The sequence below is a fragment of the Paramisgurnus dabryanus genome, chromosome 3 (genome assembly GCF_030506205.2).
Source record: "Paramisgurnus dabryanus chromosome 3, PD_genome_1.1, whole genome shotgun sequence".
NCBI classification, from domain to species: Eukaryota; Metazoa; Chordata; class Actinopteri; order Cypriniformes; family Cobitidae; genus Paramisgurnus; species Paramisgurnus dabryanus.
In genome coordinates this window covers 9584421-9599255 of record NC_133339.1, presented here as the reverse complement: position 1 = coordinate 9599255, position 14835 = coordinate 9584421, and the positions used below count along the sequence as shown (strand labels likewise).

The following is a 14835-nucleotide window of genomic DNA, read 5'->3' as shown; positions in this document are numbered from 1 at the left end:
TTAGTTTGATTTTGAATTTTTTACTTGAGGTTTTAACTCAGATTAATGATTGGTTCTAAATTTTCTATTTTAGTCTGAAATGGAGAAAGGTCCACCATCTTCAACTCCCAAATATTCAGTACTGTAAGTATATGCTTGATTTACACTGTGGCCACTGTGCTATTTATACATTAGTATAAATTAATACATTTATACTAATGTATTTACACTAATTTATTTAACACATGTTATATCGGGGTCTAATCTGTACACCAGAAGTGACTTTTACTCCACTACATTTATAAAACACTCCCCCCAGTCAGCAAATTTCCTTTGGGAAAGACCTGGCCCACATAAACAGCTGGCCTGTGGCCCACTTAAGAAAGTGTTCCCCGGCCCATATCTGGCCCACTTCTTTTTATTCACATCAGAACCAAATCTCAATCATACTTTTACCAGCAGTGAGCCATATAATAAACAATTATGTGGCCAACATGTGGTCCTTGCATGTAATTATTGTATGGCTGACTTTAGTAAAAAACTGACGGTCTTTATGTGGCCCAAATGTGGCCGACAGACCAAAAGACAGAATTCTGCCAGAATTTAACCATATTTATACCACACCTAATTTATTTCAAATATACTTTTTAAAACAAATCAAATGGTATTACACACAAAATAAATATCATTATTATAATATTATTCTTATGTAAAAGCCATCTGTTTCCCCAAATAAACCAAACAACTACAAATATGTAACAAATATGTTTTTATTATTATCATACAATGAACTTGTATATCATGTTATCTGTAATTTATATTACAGAAACAAATTTATTCTTGTAATTGTACTTGAGTGGCCAAGGGGCGTTTCATTCGCTCCCTCCTCCCACCATCACGGTCTCCAGCCAGATGCAGCCATTTTATAATTGTTAGTTCGATCTCCTTTTGGGTAGACGCCCGTGTTTGTGGATTCTGCCTGACTGCACCTGCAGTGAAGAGGAATTTAGACAATGTTAGCTGCAATATAACCTGGAAACTAAAGCTGCATAACTATGACAGAATCAAACTTGACCTATGGCTAAACCATGCCCCCAAACGCGATGAGCCAATCACAGTGTGCTAGCTAACCCAATACACTCAGACATTCTCTGTTTTCACGTCCATTGAAATGCATTGCAGTTGGTTAGTTTTCATTCATTTTTAAATGTTTTTTCTGCTGGGCGACATTGTGTATTTTTTACCCGTATTATTTACCCTTTCCCAAGCCACATCTCAACCAAAATAAGTGTTTGCTCAGGATTAAATTATGCGGTAAACCACAACATCAACTAAACGTGGATAAATGAAACAAGGATGTTTACATCGGTTACAAGCTAAGTCAACAATGTATTTGAACGTTATCTTTAACCCTTGTGCCTTGTTCCAATTCACTACCCTTTCGTGTTGTTAGCGGCCAAAAATGGCCACTAATTTAAAGTGATGCCACTGATTTGAGCATAAAAAAACACAAAATCACTGATTTTCAATATAAAAAGTGATTGTGAACTGATAAGTGATTGTGGATTTTTTTTACCTTTTTCACATTCTTGGGCATGCCAAAGATTAGTAAAAACATTGATGCTGCACAAAAACTAAAAATGCATCAAAGCCTGATTTTAGTTTTTCTCCCTCATTTATAGTTTGTGCCCACTTTTGCCCCATTGACTTCCATTATAACAATGTTTTTTTGATTGCAGAGTCATGACACCTTATTATCATGCATTCTTTGTGGCCTTTCCTTTTGCTAAGAGGTACAATTTTAAATTTTTTCTGTTGAACACCATGTGCCACCATTAACCTTGTACATTGTACAAGCCAGAATTTAAGCTCTGTTTTTTTTTGCACAGGCCTACTAAAGGGTTTATGGTGCCACATGGTGATCAACAGTACAAATGACAAATATTACCTCTTTGCAAAAGGTAAAACCACAAAGAATCAAAAATGCATGGTAATAAGGGGTCATGGCTCTGCAATCAAAAAATGTTGTTATAATGGAAGTCAATGGGGAAAAAAAATGGCCACAAACAATAAATGAGGGAGAAAAAATCTGATGCTGCACAAAAACTAAAAATGCATTAAAGCCAATGTTTTTACCAATCTTTGACATGCTCAAGACTGTGAAAAAGGTAAATGAAAATCCAGTCCACAATTACTTTTTATATTGAAAATCGGTCATGTTGTGTGTTTTTTTCCCCCAAATCAGCGACACCACTTATAAACTTGGCAATGAAAGAGTTACCGTATTTTCCGGATTATAAGTCGCACTTTTTTCATAGTTTGGTTGGTCCTGCGACTTATTGTCAGGTGCGACTTATATGTCAAAATTAATTCATACTGACTAACGTGAACCAAAGGAAAACATAGAGCTACGAGAGGGCACTATATGTTGCTCCTGTAGCCTACCCCTTAAAAAAAAACTTAACTGAAACATTAACTTAAAGACAATGGAGAAAGACTTAAACAAAATGTCCCCCAAAAGAATAATAATTTTCTAAAAAAATGTGATTTATAGTCCAGTTCGACTTATATGTGTTTTTTTCCTCTTCATGGTGCATTTTTTGACTGATACGACTTATACTCCGGAGCGACTTATAGTCTGGAAAATATGGTAAAATCAAGGAATTTTTGTAAACATTTGGTAGCTTTGATCAGTACTGAGGTTGATTAACAGATTTATACAAAAAATTTGAAAAAAAAATAATCCGATACATTTTTACAGCAGTTTAATTTAGTGACCATTTTTGGCCTTTAACAACACGTAAGGGTAGTAAATTTGCCCACGGTATACAGGGTCGGCGCAAGAGAATACAGAATGAGGGGGCCTCCTGTTTCACTGGGGGGGCACCTCGTTCATCTTATTATTTTATTATTATTATTAGTTTTTTATTATTATTATTATTATTATTATTATTATTACTACATGGCACTGTAAAATGCTTGGTACTGATTGGCTAGTCGCAACATTCAAAGGTATTTTATTCCTTGAACAACCGCCTGAAACACAGCCTCACCCAGGTGCTGCGTGCGAGTCACGTTAACAGGGAGTTTAACACCTTCAAATTATACAGAATAAATATTCATAATTAATAACGTATATGAGATTGTATTTACATTTATTAAGCCGAATGTTCGTCTTTTGACTTTTAACTTGGTTTTAACGCGTCTGGCTTTCACCCATTATGAAACGTACGTTTTCCCAGAAGGTTTGTATTTCTTAAAAATAAGCTAATAAAGGACATAAAATCTAAATGTTATGTCTATATATTTATTCGTATAGCAACTAGCCTTGAAATAAGCGGGATTATTACAGCCGGCCAATTTGCTGTCACAAATAAATCCCTCATTATAGTAAAACCATAACTTATCATGACGCTAAAGTGCAAGACTGAAAAACTCACGCAAATCATAAAGACCAGTACATAACCAAATAACAGCAAAAGAAAACAATGTCACTGACATATCTAACACCAGAACGAACTATGCATTTTACCTTTAGAAGAGTTGCAGGCAACGAGAGGACTTATAAAAACTTTTTAAGAGGGACCTTTTAAAATTTCTTCGTCTTGCTCAAATGCCGAGACTTAGCCTACAAGTGTACATTATTTAGGTAGAGAATGAGTTCTCACGCATGGCGATTGAGACCCCGAACGTGACATTAACTTTCAGTGCAGACAAAACACTGGGAATAGCTTTAAGAATTTGTGTTGTTCAAATGTAGTGGCTGCGTGTATGTAACTGGCTGACTATGTTAGCATTGCATTGTGGGTTAGTATTTTAATAATTTTATTTTATTAATTATACTCCTAATTTTAATCAGTATCCGTTGTGTAACCAAATTTATTTGCAGCACATTTTTAAAATTATTAAGTTCATTATTATTTTGAGAAGTAAGGGGGCACAGTGACTCAAGTGGCCGGGCCATGCCCCCTAGGGCCCGCTCGTGGCGCCGACACTGACGGTATATTTTTACGTTTGTGAAAAATTTCAAAAAATTTCTTAAAATATGTGTTAATATAAGATTTGTCACCAAATATCATTTAATTTGCTGAAACACAGAGAAAGTTGTGGCCAAATTACGACTAAAAAAATTACAAAAAATGGCCCCAACAACACATAAGGGTTAAAGGACAAGTTCGGTATTTTAGACTTAAAGCCCTGTTTTCAGATTGTTTATGGTGAAATTGACTGAAATTTCGACATTTGCGGCTGCCCTGAGAATTTTCGCTTGTTTGTGTTTCATCTCACACCTCTACAATGGGTTTAATGGTGCACTGGAACAATAATTCCTAAAATGCATTAAACTTTCGTTTACAAAGACGTGAAACTCACCGAGTGGTCAGGGGTGTTCACTGATATGCTCACACAAAAATCGCTGCAAAAGATGCTTTCCAACAGCTGTTTTAGCATTCGTTGTTAACTTGTGGACCTATTTTTCCAAACGCCTCACACCCGTACATTCTTCCGCTGAGAGCTTGAATAATAGACACTCCAGCCCAGGTGGTGGCGCTAATCCGCCATTGCCAATTGCAAGAATAGAAACAAAGTTCCCGGCGCGGAGTAATACCGTACCTCACAGGACATCTAATACAAGTCAATGGAGTTGGTAAAAACTACGACAAAACCTGTTGGAATGCGTCTTTTGGAGCGATTTTTGTGTGAGCATACCAGTGAACACCCCTGACCACTCGGTGAGTTTCACGTCTTTGTAAACGAAAGTTTAATGCATTTTAGGAAGGATTGTTCCAGTGCACCATTAAACCCATTGTAGAGGTGTGAGATGAAACACAAACGCGCGAAAATTCTCAGGGCAGCCGCAAATGTCGAAATTTCAGTCAAAACCATTCTATTTCACCATAAACAATCTGAAAACAGGGCTTTAAGTCTAAAATACCGAACTTGTCCTTTAACATCTCTAACGTTACATTAGGCTAACATTAGAAAATGTTAACTTTAGCTTCTAGCTGCGTTGTACATCATGTCACTAAGCTTCATTAACGTATCTGTAAATAACTGAGATAAAAATGTTATTTGTAATAGCATGTTGATAGCATGTTACACTATCACCTGTCAATTTTTGTGTGGAACTGAAGCTTTTCATCGACTTTCTCAACAATAAAATTATTAATATAACCCTCCCATGCATAGTTAATTCCATTTTGGTGATTTTCGAGATGATATATAGTCTTTCTGTCTCCAAAAATCATCAATTGCCTCCTGTGACAGCTGCCATAGCGCCTGTTCACCGAATGTTGAGTGAGTGGATGGGTAAATTATTTCCTTTGATAATTTAAGTGGGATTAATACAATATTAATTAAATTTAACAAACTGAAGGAGATATAATGATATATTGTCACAATCCTCTTTGTTCTATTTTTTTCAGTCAAAAATTATATTGAATTATAAAGGCGAATTATGAAATGGTGCATGAAGTGCTACTGTATACAAATAAAAATTTATTCTCACCAATGACAACTTCTTTCAGGACCAGGCACTGGAAACACACCTTGCCATTTACTCCTCTCCAATTCATGCCACGTGCCACAGTGGTTGAGAAAGTGGCTTTTAACACTCTCCATACGGTGTCTCTTACATCAACACCACCAATCAGACCCAGGTAGTTAATCTAAGAGAGAAAAAAACATTGTGCATTGGTGTATATTATGTATTCCTAAATCAAGTGTATTTTACCTCCCCCCCACACACAAAAATGCTGTTTTTTAACATTTATGAAAAATGGTAAGTCATATAACAATGGCATACACCCAAGTGTTCAGACCAGTCTACATGTGTAATATTGAAATTTAAGTCATAAATTTAGCCCACCCACAATTCAAATCTAGGCCTGGTTGCTCCCAAACCTCAAAAATGGTGAATAACACCAGAGTTAGTACAAATTACAGTAAATGGAAGTCAACCGATCCGCCACTTTGAAAGCGCAAAAAGCAGATAAATCCAATACAAAAGTAATCTCATGTGTCCTGGTGACATATGGACGTCGTGTGAAGCAAAGCAGTCGATTTTTGCTGGATATTGAACGTTATTTACTACATTATTAGTGTTAAAGGGATAGATGGATTTCAGTCACGTGACCTTTTACATCATGCCGCCATCTTTAGGACCTACCGAGTACCAGTAGGTTATTGACAAGCATTGGCTACCTTGCTACGATTTACGGATTTCTTATCTTTTACTGTCTATGATTCTTACGGATACAGTAAAGGGCTACGAAAGACAACATGTCGCATCTCGACTGTCATGAAAATAAACGCTACTTTAAAAAAATATATCTTGGTTAGGGTGTGATGCCTTCTCGATCCCTGATGCGTTCTTCCAGCCGCTGTCCGCTGCTACCGAACTACCACTATTTTACAACATAAGAAGGCGCGACACAACATGAAACTTTGCTCGAAGTATCACCTGGATCTCTACACATGAACGCGAGCATTGAGAACATTGTTTGTGTACATAGAGTTTACTAAAAATAAAGGTTTTGTACAACTGACTTTGGCTGTTATGGTGTCCGCTTGTCATCTCTGCCAGACGTAAATAATCGATTTCCGAAGGGGAATGAATGAATATCATATGAGGCTCCTTTTTCAACCTGAAGGTCAATATTGTTTTTCACTTGCGACAAAACAACGACTTATCCATGCATTTTTATGGAACTATGCTTTAGGAGATATCAATCTTTACAATCCTCCCTCCTTACGTCGCAATTGGAGATCGATACATCTTGACTGGGAAGAAGGCGGCGAGCGGACGCCAAATCATCCAAAGTCAGTTGTTCAAAACCTTCTTTTTAGTTAACTCTCTGTTCACAAACAATGTTCTCAATGCTCGAGTTCACGTGTAGAGACATAGGCGATACTTCGAGCAAAATATCATGTTGTGTTGAGCCTTCTTAGTGTTGTTAAAATAGCGATTTTGATGCTCACAGCATATTGAAGGCATAGCTTCTAGTTCTTTTGCGACCACTTCAAGTCCTTAAAATGGCGGAAGACAAGTGAGTGACGTCAGCTGATATCCATGTATAGTTCGGCCAAAAGGCCTTTGTTCATCATCCTGGAGCCGTTAGGATTTCTATGGGGAAGGATAAAACCACGTTTTTTTGGACTTGAAGGACGTGGACCCCGTAACTTAACATTTGATTAACTGAAACATCTAAGACATTTTCTAAAATAACTGAAAATGTGTTAGTCTTAAAAATGATGGACATATGCATCTCGGACGGCTTGAGGTGAGAAAATCTTGGGTTATAATAATAACTTCTGTATTGCTCTACTACTGAAGAATAATGGTAAGTAAATAAATAGCCAAGTTTTATTTTGGGTAAACTATCCCTTTAATTATTTACTTAACATTATTGGGGAGAGTGGGGCAAAGTGAGCCAGTGGGTAAGTTGACCCACCCCCTGTATCTAGGTTACCATACAGATTTGTAGCCATGTGACCACAAATCCAGGTAGCAACCGTCATTTCTATTTGACTATGGTAAAGAGAAGCACAAGTAAAAGAGATAAGTATGATTTTTTTACAAAAACAGTTTTTATCCCATCAAAGTAAAATTTATACATGTCAGTTATAATGGCTGTTATGTCAAAGCAGATTTATACAGGTCTAAATATTTATACCATACATATTGGTGTTAGGCTAATGTATAAACCATGTCAATGATTTAGCTAAATATTACTAAACTAGGCAGTTTTTCCCAAAATGGTGGCCGTGGGGCAAAGTGAACCAAATGCTGTGGAGTAAACTGAACCAAAGGTTCAATGTACCCCACCATGATGTTTAGGTAATTTTTTTTTAAAAAAGAGCAATTAACATTTTTATTATTATTACCCTTTCAAATAGGGCAAAAATAGACAATTTTATTCAAATGACAAATCCTAGGGTTGTAAATGGACATGTAAAAACGTTTCTGGATAATTTTTGTACTTAATAAAGTTACATACCTTCTATGTAAATATCAAAGAACAATTTAAAGGGATTGTTCGGCCAAAAACGATATTAAACCCATGATTTACTCACCCCCAAGCTGTCCGAGTTGCATATGTCCATCGTTTTTCAGACAAACACATTTTCGGATATTTTAGAAAATATTTTAGATCTTTCAGTTGATTAAATGTAATGTTATGGGGTCCAGCCATAGTCCACGACCTTCAAGTCCAAAAAAAGTGCATCCATCCTTCACAAACCGGAAGGTAGTTAATTACGTTAATAAAATTTTAAATATGGATATTTCTACAACAACACCCCACGGATTACCCTCAGAAGACCTTTGTTTATTATCCTGGACTGGAGCCGTTTGGATTTAATTTGTGAAGGATGGATGCACTTTTTTTGGACTTGAAGGTCGTGGACTATGGCTGGACCCCGTAACATTACATTTAATCAACTGAAAGATCTAAAATATTTTATAAAATATCTGAAAATGTGTTTGTCTGAAAAACGATGGACATATGCAACTTGGACAGCTTGGGGGTGAGTAAATCATGGGTTTAATATCGTTTTTGGCCGAACTATCCCTTTAACACATTATTTCAATGCATTCTTTGGCACCTTTAAAATTAAATTTAAGAAAAGTGTGAATTTTTAAACCATGTTCGGGTTTAAACAAAAAAAAAGTCAGTGGGTCAGTTTACCCCTTCACTTGGATCAACTTACCCCTCAGCTGGGGCAAGTTGAGCCACAAGAGCACTTTTTTTGAGAAGCCACCTTTTCAAAGCCCTTTGTTATAAAGGCATTCTTATAATTTCATTTGACAGGAGACATCCTTAATAAAGGTTGATGGTTTTGTTTGACTTCTGTCTCATTTTTTCATGCCGATAAGGCAACATATGTAAAAAATTGGCTCATCTTACCCCTATTAATCGTCCACTTTAAAGGTTTTATACTTTTGCAGAGCAAACCCCTATATATAACTCACTTACTGGGCTACACGCGGTACACTAGGCGCAATGTAATACGCTCTGTGGCGTCTATGAAGGCAATATCGCATTAACCTTGTGGAGCAATTCTGCCGCGCAGTTTGCAATCATTTTCATGCACTATAACAGAGAGCACCGGATGACGTGACAGACAGCTAGTTGTCCGGTGCGATTCCATTCACACAGTACAGCTTCTCTGTAAATGCGGTCGTGAAATCCGAAAATTTATGGGTGTGAGGTCGGTTATAGAATGCGGTTGTCAAGTTAAATAACCGAACTGCGTGTAAACGCAACCGTCTTAAGGGCTCAAATAAACGCAGCCAAATAAAAGCAGTTAACCAGAAAACTCCGCTCCGTGTGCCTAACAACATGTTTGCTAAATTCACCATAGTGTTTACAGCTTTCTTTCCAGTTGTACAGAGTAAATCTTGGTCAGTTCATTTTCAGATTTGATTCAAATTAAGGCACTGTCGAACACAAACGTTTTCACAGCAGACTAAGAGATTTTGCTCGTACGCTTAAGTAAATTTTTGCGAACACCCTTCTTAATAAAACAAATACGTAAACCCTAACAACTAACATACTGTCACATAACGTTAAATATTTCTGAAAATTTTTATTTCGAAACAATCCGAAAATGTTAAAACCACTTACCTGGAGTACGAGTAGTGTAAAATGGCGCCTTACAGTCAAATGGTCTGCGCTGCCATTGCGTCACTGATCCACCAATAAGAGGACAGATGTGGCCTAGGCGTGGACTGCCAGATACACGCCACACCTGAGTGCCGCAGATTTTTTATTTGAATTATCTAAATTTGTTTTTTACTTTTAATTTCTAGGAATGAATTTAGACTTCAAATATTATACAAATTGTGTTCATCTGTAAGGATAAAACAAACTTTTTGTAAACACATATTATAATGAGCTGGTGAGAACCCGCTAATTTATGGGGTTGGCTTACAAAAATGCCAAGTGCAACCCAAATGTCATCCAGAACCCGTTGTTTTCTACGGTGTGCCATATCTAAAACAGATGTGTTTCTCATGTATTTTTTGTTATGTGGGCCATATACCTCAAAATGACATGTGAACCAAAAGAACATTCCCGCCATTTCTGAAGCTACGGTAAAACAGATATGGTTACAATTTGGCCCATATATGTTCAGCCATGCCATATCTCGACCAAATGTGACAGCTGAAATCCACATGTGGCCCACATATGCTTGCTATCTGGGCCATCTCTGGAATAGCCTGCATCATTTTAATCCCGTCCGAATCGGTACATAAAATCACAGACGTCCTGGGGGACACGTTGAAACTCAAACGTTGTTTGGAAAACTAATCCCGTCCGAATACTGTTATAGCCAGAGTTAAGGAAGTGTAAGAGTATGTGTGTGTGTGTGTGTGTGTGTGTGTGTGTGTGTGTGTGTGTGTGTGTGTGTGTGTGTGTGTGTGTGTGGGTTGGTCTATGTGGTTTACGAGGACATGAATAGTGTATAATGACATGTTTATTATGCTATAAAGGTGGTTTACGGGGACACAGATAGTGTCCCCATAAATGGAAAAGCTAAAAAAAATATACTAAATGATAGTTTTTCATAGATTAAAGACTGGCAACAGTGTGTGTGTGTGTGTGTGTGTGTGTGTGTGTGTGTGTGTGTGTGTGTGTGTGTGTGTGTGTGTGTGTGTGTGTGTGTGTGTGTGTGTGTGCGTGTACCTGTTAATTATCACGTTGTGGGGACCAATTGTCCCCACAAAGATAGGAATACCAGTGTTTTTGTGACCTTGTGGGGACATTTTGATGTCCCCATGAGGAAACAAGCTTATAAATCAAACAGAGTGATGTTTATTGAAAATGTGAAGTAGCTGAATGGTTTCGTGATGGTTGGGGTTAGGGAATGGGGTAGGTAAGGGGAATAGAATATACAGTTTGTACAGAATAAAATGCATTACGTCTATGGAATGTCCCCACAAACCATGGAAACCAGAATGTGTGTGTGTGTGTGTGTGTGTGTGTGTGTGTGTGTGTGTGTGTGTGTGTGTGTGTGTGTGTGTGTGTGTGTGTGTGTGTGTGTGTGTGTGTGTGTGTGTGTGTGTGTGTGTGTGTGTGTGTGTGTGTGTGTGTGTACCTGGTAATCACATTGTGAGGACCAAATGTCCCCACAAAGATAGGAATACAAATATATTTTGAGGTCAGAATTTTAAAAAAGAATGATGTTTATTGAAATCAGTGTTTTTTATATCTGTTAATAATAATTAGGTTAATCCAGGACTAGGCCTAAGATATATTAGGACATTTGTCGTTTTTATAAACCTACCATACAAAAAACATTACTGGTGTGCTTCTTCAGACAAAACAACAATGACATTGTAATATGTTAAGATGTGTCAGTGCAAAATGTTTTTTTTGTTTGTTTAAATGAAAGCAGCTCAAACCTGCATTTTAGTCTGGGACTAGAATAAATCCTGTACAGGTAACTGCCAAATAAACTGCCCAAAAAGTATTAAATAGCATAACACAAAACAATGTGTAAAAAAAACACATCCTTTTTTAAAGTGCATAGTTTACCATGAACATACTTGCGTAGCAGCATTTTAAACCAGCTGAAAGTTTGTTAACCTGACTTGCATGACATCCCCCGAGTAACGAGTAACCATAGATTATTCTTGCATTCATAAAAGTGTGGATAAGATTCTTTGCATCTGATGCAGACAGCAAATGGTGTTTTTTTGAGATATTTCTAAGATAGAAGAATTATGTGTGGCTTTGGAGATATGACTAAACACAGATTTCTGTTGAACATCACAATTAGGATCTTGACTGAGGAAGATGGCAGATGCACCAGTGACAGCTTTTATAACTTTTTCTGAGAGTGTAATAAAAAACTAAAAATAATAATTTATTTTTATTACAGATCTGAACATTTACAACAGAACCAGAATGAGACCAGTTCTTTACAAGAAGTGCACTCTTCAAATAGACCTGATGGTCAGACCTTTGAAGTAGTTCTACGAAATGGGTGAGTTCATGATACACTTTGAAAGTACATGAACATTAAAAAAACAATGCCATATTCTTAATTTTAATTTACAAATGAATATTTTAAAAAACACTCTAAGCAACACACTTTTAACATTATTTGTTTTCATTTTTTATAGCTCTCTTTCAAAACGTCAGTCAGATGTGAAGATAAATGGGGCGTGGATTCATAAACATGAAGAAGGAAAACATTACTACAGAGTCATAAATAATGGAGAACAGGCATTTAATTATGTATTACATAATGTTAAAAATGACAAACTTGATAATGATTATTATCTTCCTTGTGAAGAAAATAGGGTGATTTTAGAACTATTAAAAATCACAGATAAAGAAAAAACTTTTAAGCAACATGGGTACATGTGGTTAAAACGTAAAGATGGGAAATATGAGTCACATGGACCATTTTGGGGGGGAAATAAGAAACACAGCGAAGATTTTATTGTTGAATGCGTGTTAAAAAAATTTAACAACTTTGATGATTCGAGCCCTACATTCCCAAAACATACAGAATATACAGAGCTTTGGATTTATTCTACAAATTCCCCATGCTTAGCTAAAAACAATAAAAAACTGATTGACTATAACCCTTGTATGATAAACTTGTATTATATAAGGAATAAATTGGAGAAGATGTATAATATAAAAACAATAATTGGTTTTTCTAAGTTTTATGGTTTATATGGGTCTTTTGAGAAACATTTACCAGAGTCTCCTTTTGAAAAAAAATTCCCATTACGTCTAAACATACCTGAAATGAAGTTTGCTTATTGTTTACTTGGTTTAAAAAACGTATATAATAAATTCATCCCAAAACTAAAAAAAAATATGAATATAGTCAATCCGATGATTTGTCTAAAACATTTTCAGATCTAATTAAACGTATTAAACTGGGGAAGTACAGACAAAAAGTTTATGAAGAACAAAAAAAATTGTTCAATCATCCAGATTTAATGTATACTTTTCATGACTTTCATTACTATTTTAAGAAAAAGATTACAACTTTTAGAAAAAATCTGAAAACTGTGTTTGGTAATAATTTAAGTTTTCAAGAATGGGAGGATTATTATAAGACTACTAAAAAAGAATTTTTGGATTGGGGGACTAAAGAGGTGATTGAAGCATACGGCATATTTTTGAACAAAAATGTAAATGAATATTTAAAAAAGAATACTTTAGATCTCTTTTTAAATGACATTCCAGACACCGTAGATAAAAACTTTATTGGCCTTTTGGATGACACTATTGAAATTTCTCAACCTATAATTAAACCTGAACATGTTATTTTCGTGGATTTCATGAATGATGACACTTGTCACACCTAACACTTGTTAGGCACTTTAATTAAACTTCATTTTAAAACAAAGCCCTTTTCAATGTGATAGTGTTATGATATCCGTTGTGTCTCCCTCTGTTGTTGTTCAGTGTCTCTGCTGCCTTTGTCCTCAGCACTTCAATTCCCATCATTCACCACTCTTCACAAGTTTTGATCATATCCTGTATCTCCTGTTGCCTCTGTATGACAATGCCTGTCTTTGGATTGATGTTTATGTAAATCTTTTCTAATAAACTGCATTATCCTAACTCTCTCAAACCTCAAAGCAGATCATTACAGAATTACTGACTCTATCATACATGCTGCTGCTGTCATGGTCCTGCCTTCCTGTCATAGTGATTCATAGTTCATGTGGCAGGATCGTGGCAGTACCCATGTTTGGTGTGGTACCTCATGGCCTTTGGTTTAGGTAGTGTGTTCCGCTTATTGTTAATCATTAGTTAATTCTCATCACCTGTTCCCTCCTTGTTATCTTGTTTGGTTTCCTTATTTAATGTCACTGTTTCCTTTGTTCTGTGCAGGATCATTTTGTACCGTGTGTGTTTGTCAGTCGTGTTCATCAAGAAGTCAAGTCTAGTTTATCTGTCTAGTTGTTCGGGAAGTGAAGTGAAAAGTCTCTGTTAAGTGTATATCCCCTGTTGATGGGTTTTGCCCCCACGTGGGCTATTGTTTTGTCTTGTGTTTTCACTATTAAAGTCTTTTGTTAATCCCTCCATCTGCATTTGGGTTCTTCCTGCAATCCTGACAGCTGCAGCAGCAACCATGCTAAAATATCAAAACGAAGTACGACGCTTTAATTAATCTATATTGAAACATCATTAAAAGCAATTGACATCCCTGCAAAAAATGAATGTCTTACCTGGTATTTTTGTGAAAATTCTTACAGTTTTTTACGATTGCTATGACACCTTTTTCAATCCTTTTAACACATTTTCTAAACTCTTAACGCACCAACACACATACAACACACAACTGGGAAAACAGTTAATTTTATTCTCAAAATCACACATTGTAAACTAAACTCTCACATTGTTTACAAAAACACTGTAAACATGTTTCAGGATCAACTAGTTATACCAAATCACCAACACATGTTCCCTTCCAACAGAAACATTTAGTCAATCATAACACAATGTCATGAAAAACACAAACATAGAAAAACAAAAACTGCATAAGTTTATGTGTAAGTCTGTCCTTGGTGTTTAGTAAGTTAATGCATGCATTATGTTTGTTTTGCTGCAGCAATTCAAGACAAAATGAATCATCCATCTTAGAGTATGGTTTATGAAAAAAGTTAAAAAGTAGACAGAATTGCTGCAGTAAAGACTTTACAGTATTTACAACAGGACATTACTGCAAGATAACAAACATATTCAATATTACTTCCATTTACAGTAAAAAAATAAAAATTAAAAATAAAAACAGAAAAAGCCACTGAAAAATAAAGTAAAAAAGAAAATCTCATCATCTAATCTATATTGCGTTTGTATTTGGCCACATGTTCTCATT

The 14835-nt window shown here is 36.0% G+C and overlaps 1 long non-coding RNA gene across 1 annotated transcript; it reads right to left on the bottom strand.

Moving 5' to 3' along the window:
• Window positions 1–826: 826 nt before the first annotated feature.
• LOC135768415 (uncharacterized) lies at window positions 827–9650 on the bottom strand. Its single transcript, XR_010542166.2, has 3 exons — window positions 9606–9650; window positions 5486–5645; window positions 827–968 (listed from the first exon to the last, which is right to left on the bottom strand). It is a non-coding gene; the product is annotated as an uncharacterized lncRNA (long non-coding RNA).
• Between the last annotated feature and the right edge of the window lie 5185 nt (window positions 9651–14835).